The sequence below is a fragment of the Chelonoidis abingdonii genome, chromosome 1 (genome assembly GCF_003597395.2).
Source record: "Chelonoidis abingdonii isolate Lonesome George chromosome 1, CheloAbing_2.0, whole genome shotgun sequence".
Classification (NCBI taxonomy): Eukaryota; Metazoa; Chordata; order Testudines; family Testudinidae; genus Chelonoidis; species Chelonoidis abingdonii.
In genome coordinates, this window is record NC_133769.1 from 96,144,987 (window position 1) to 96,150,817 (window position 5,831).

Below are 5,831 nucleotides of genomic sequence, written 5' to 3' on the forward strand. Positions count from 1 at the left end.
GATGGGGGATTGGGAGGCAGCAAGCAAGATGTGACCTAACAGCACTTTTCCAGATCTTATTTTTATTATTCCTGTTACCTGGACAGGCCCCTACCTGTAGTTGCAGGATTGTGCTACACAAGGATAGTGCTAGATGGATATTGCATGGGATTGGGGCAACTCTGACTGTACAGGGGAGGGTAAAAAAATGAAGTGTAAAAAAACAAAACAAAGAAGAAACAAGACAGGCACTTGTTCAAATGGTGACATTTTGTTTAATCTTACAACACGGATAGAAAGTTAAGCCTAGCGACATTTACACCACAAGTTTGTGTGATTTCATTCTTTCTCGGCCAGCACCGGACTGATACAAGAAGACTCCATCATGATACTGTCGTGTACGAGAGTGCCAGGAACCCGGTTTCATTTGCTTGTTCATGCTTCCATTTCTTGCTCTACCGTCTCTCAAGTAAAATGAACTGTCTTCCACGGCACTTGCTTCCAAAAGAAAGAAGTGGGGTCTAGATTTCTGCAAACCGGTGGGTGCGTCTTGAATGGCTGATGGTGCCACAGTACTTTCAGAACCAAGGCAGGAGTCACTGTTTATTTCTTTTCTCTCTCTGCCCTGTAAGTCTTGGTGCCCTGGGGCTGCTATACAGATTCATAAGTAACATCGAAGGGGAGTAGATGTCCCCTGATTGCTAAGGGTTTTTTTTTCGTTCTTCTTTGTAGAGTTCTGTACTAAGGTACATCAGATTTTGGGATGCACCAAATGATTTTCAGGTTGTCAGTGGCGAGAAAGGAGAACTCAGGGTGCTTTTTCACCCATTATTAGTTGAAATATGTTGGGCGGGAACATCCAGCTTTAATAGTGGAGTCACCTATTTTGTTGTTGGGCATCACCAACCGATCCACTGCATTGCACTGGCATTTGTTCTGAAATCAGCAGCTCTATATCTTTCTTAAGCTCAGGAGTACATGGGAAGCTGCATGGGAAGGTGCTGCATAAAGGATATGGGGGCTGGAAAGGAGAGAGAGGGTGGGCATGACAGCTAACATCAGAGGAGCATGCTCAGAGTTTGGCCCATGCTTTTGAGGAAGAAATAAGCTGTTAAGAAGTGACCCTAGGTTCCTTATTGTTTGTTCAAACCACAAGTGGTTCATTCAAGGTACAGGATGTTCCCCACCCTTGGTTTTTAAAAGTACATGGTGATGGGGGAGGCAGCATAGCTGTGGTACTCAGGAGGTGTGGATTCTATTCACAGCTGTGTCTCTGATTTGCTGGCTGTTTTTAGGCAAGTTGTATAATCTCTTTGCCTCAGTTTATATCTGTAAAATGGGAGTAATTGTTACCCACTTTTGTAAAGTGCTTTGAGATATCTGGATGAAAAGCACTACATACTTACAAAGTATAGTTATTGTATTTAATTATTAGTATTTTATTAAATAATGTGTTTTCTCCAGGGAAGAGCTTACTGCAGCATCTGATCTACATCAGCATCTGATGTTTCCAGTGAGGTTCAAAATTTTCCCAGTTGTATTTACTGGTGGACAATGTTAAGTGTCCTTGGGGGAAAATCTTTACATTTTACAAAAAAACCCAACACACTGTGTCATTAACACTCTCTCTTACCAAGACACGGCCAGTTTAGTCCTTGAGCACTTCACTTATATATTTACCTCTTTCCAGATGTCTTCTTAGGCCTTTTCTGTACTGGGAATGAAAGCATCCCATTAGAGAATGTGTTGACTAACACAATGTTGCTACTATTAATGAACTACTTAACTTATTTATTTACTTATTTACCAACCAACCATACCACATAGGTGCCATAGGTATGGAATAGGACCTCACTGTGTTACGTACAGCTTTGTCCTTAGTGTGAACAAGGACAGATATGTTTAAAGACATGAGCTTGAGCTAGTCAGGGTTAGTTCCCCATAGGATTAACCATGATGAGTTAACACATTTTTTAACACAACTGTCCTTGTCCACACCAAGGGTAAAACCACATTTAACATCATGTTAGTTAACATGCTAACATGACACTTTTTCCCATTACAGTAATAATAAGAATACCTATTTCTTATATAGCACTTTTCATCAGTAGATCTCAGAGTACTTCACAATCTGTAATGCAGTTATCCTCTTGTGAGGTAGGGATGCTCTTGTGAGGAAACTGAGGCACGGAGAGATGAATGACTTGCCCAAGGTCACACAGGATGTCTGGGCAGAGCAGGGGGTTGAAAGCAGATCTTCCACATCCTAAGCCAGTGTCCTAATCACTGGACCATCCTTTCCCATATGAGCTAGGTTGTGCAACCGATATTCATCTTGGTGAACACCTCTTAACTGGAAGAGTCAGAGAGACTTTGAAGTCACTAGGGTTGCTTGCATGAGCAAGTGTTCACTTGCTTGAGAAAAGGTTGGACAATCAATCCCTATATGTTAGGAAAGTGCTTAGCATATTGTGTGGGTGCCAGTAAAATAATGTCTATTAAGGAAGATCATCTTACACAGGGGGTCCGTGAGTGGCAGAAGAGAACTGGAATCCCTGCTTGGATGACCAGGCCCAAGTTCTTCCTCAGAAGACCATATCTACTACCATCCTTCCACATACACGAGTCCCGTTGACACAGATCACAGAGCATGTCCCTAATACTTATAATCCAAGTGACAGACAAAGGGAAATCGGTCACTTTTGTGCATGTGGCTTGGAACTGGCCATTCCTCAGCCAGGGAGATATCCACACTCTGCAATGACCATTCTTCAGGCCCCAAAGTCACAGAAGTGACCTTACCACTGCACAAAGACATTCTGATGTCACTGGAGTTGATAATACTCTGTTATGTTCAGCATGAACAGATGTGGTTAGTGGGGAAGCCAGCTTGAGTGTTTTAGGTACATCTATACTGGGATAAAAAAAACTTGTGTCAGCAAGTCTCAGAGCTCTGGACAGCAAACTCAGGCTCACGGAGCTTGGGCTACAGGGCTGTTGAACTGGATTGTAGACATTTGGGCTCAGGCTGGAGCTTGGCCTCCGAGACCCTCCCCCCTCATGAGGTCTCAGAGCCCAGGCTCCAGCCCAAGCACCTACACTGCAATTTTATAGCCCTGCAGCCTGAGCTCAAGGCAGCTGACCCAGACCAGCCACAGCTGTGCGGCAGGCATTTTATCTCAGTGTAGACATAGCCTTAGTTTCCCCAGCATGGCAGGACTTAGGCTCCCTCCTTCAGCCTGATGGTGAGGGGAAGCACTGATGGAATCTTTGTCCTGCTGTATGGGCAGGGGCAGCCTTCCCCGAGCAGCTGCCTGAGAGCAGTTGAGATGAAGGCTTATGGGCAGCTGCAACACTGAAGAGACCTTCACTCTGCAGCGGGGCTAGGGACAGCTGATGTTTGGCTGCTCAGGAGCAGAGGCCCCTGGTGGGTCGAGGACAGCTGAGATGGATTGATGGACAGAAGCGGCATTGAAGATGCTTTTACCCTTCAGTGGGGTTTAAAACAGCTGGATTTGATGGACAGAGAGGAATAGTCCTGCAGAGGCTTTTGCCCTGGATTAGTCTGCGAATGGCTGGGTGGAGAGAAGCACTACAGAAGCTGTTTTCACCCTCCATTAGGGCTGGGAACAGCTGATATGGATGGAGGCAGCACTGAAGAGGCCTTTGCCGTACACTAGGGCTGAGACTGCCTAGCCCACGTGGAAGGATGGGAGCAGCAATGAAGGCCCTCTCCATGCAATGGAGCTGGGAGGAGTTGATATGGAGAGATGGACAGAGCAGGGCTGATGGGGCCTTTACACTTAGTAATGTTGAGAATGGCTGATCTGTATGGACAGACAAGAGCGATGCTGAAGAGCCCTGTGGCCTGCAGTGACTGTGCTAGCTAACACCACAGACCCAGCGCAGGGTTTTCTGACGCAGCTCTGCTAGTGCATGTCACTTCTAGAGCGCTCCCTGCTCTTCCAGTCCTGGGCTTCACGCGGTTCTGCCAGCATACCTCAACGGCAACACACTCTGCTGTACAGCTCTTCCAGAACACCTCCATCCTGACCTGCAGCTCTTTCTGCTGGTTGCCGTGCTGGATGACTCAGCACTGCAAACACATCTCAGATGTGACCTACTGCTTTTCTACTACTAAGGGATGACCACTAATCATGGGACCTGCATCGTCTTAGGATCAAAAATCACCAAACTCATTGCACTTGTCATCAGGTTGGAGTGATTCCAGCAGCTCTCTGCCATCTTTGTCAGTCTCGTTGCATTCTAAACAGCTGAGCTAGAAAGAGGAATGCTTGGGCTTCAGCGTTAGAGACTCCGCTCCAAAGCAGGAAGAGTTAGCCAAAGAATCAAAAAGTAATAGCAATTTTTTTTTAAGTACATCAGAAGTAGGAAGCCTGCTAAACAACCAGTGGGACCACTGGACGATCGCACTTCACAGGACGATAAGGGCGTGCAGAGAAACTAAATGATTCTTTGCCTTGGTTTCCCGGCTGAGGATAAGAGTTCCCAAACTGATCATTCTTGTTAGGTGACCAGTTGAGAACTGTCCCAGAATTGAGTTCATTTAGAAGCGAGTTTTAGAACAAATAGATTAAATAAACAGCAGATCAAGTCAACGAGGACCAGTTGAGGTATTCACCCACGAGTTGCAATTTGAAGAACTCAAATGTGGATAATTGCCAGAAACTACTAAACTGAGTGTAATCTGATAACCGTATCATTAAATCAGCTTCTGTACAGATGACTGTGAGGATAGCTAATGTGATGCCAATTTTTAAAAAAGGGCCTTACAGGGTGATCCTGACAATTAACAGGCCTGTAGCCTGACTTCAAAGTACTGGGCAAAACTGGTTGAAACTATAATAAAGAACAATATTGTCCGAGAATATAGATGAACATTTAATTTGTTGGGAAGTGTCAACATGTTTTAGTAAAGGGAAATCATGCCTCAATCAATCTACTAGAATTCTTTGAGGAGAGTCAACAAGGCATGTGACCCAAGGGGATCCAGTGGATATAGTTTAATTTAGATTTTCAGGGAAAGCTTTGAACAGTCCTCACAAAAGGTCTTACGCAGAAGTAACGCTGCCCATGGTGAAGAGGAACGTGTCTCTCATGGATTGGTAACTGGTTAAAAGATAGGAAACAAAGGGTCAGGTAATAAATGGTCATGTTTTCAGAATGGAGAGAGGTAAATAGTTGTCGTCCCCAGGGGTATGTACAGGGATCAGTCCTATTCAACATTTCATAAATGATCTGGAAAGGGGAGTAACAGTGAGGTGGAAAACTTTGCAGATCGGTACAGAATTACTCAAGATAGTTACGACCCAGGCAGAGTGTAAAGAGCTACAAAGGCTCTCTCAAAACTGGTGTGGACTGGGCAACAAAATGCAGATGAAATTAATGTTGATTTAATGCAATGTAATCTGCACATTGGAAAGCATATATCCCAACAACTTGAGTATAACCATGATGGGATCTAATTAGCTGTTTACGCCTCAAGATAAAGAGATCTTGGGGAGTCATTGTGAATATTTCTGGAAACATCCACTCAGTGTGCTTGCAGCAGTCAAAAGCACAAACAGATGCTGGGAATAATTAGAGAAGGGATAGATAATAGGACACCAAAATATCATGTTGCCTCTATATAAATATCACAATATACACTCCACATCTTGAATACTGTTGTGGCAGATGTGGTCGCCCATCTCAAAAAAGATATATTGAAAGCTTGGAAAAGGTTTCAGAAAAGGGCAACAAAATGATTAGGGGTATGGAACCGGCTTCTGTCCGATTGAGGAGAGATTAATAAGACTGGGACTTTTCAGCTTGGAAAAGAGAATGGCTAA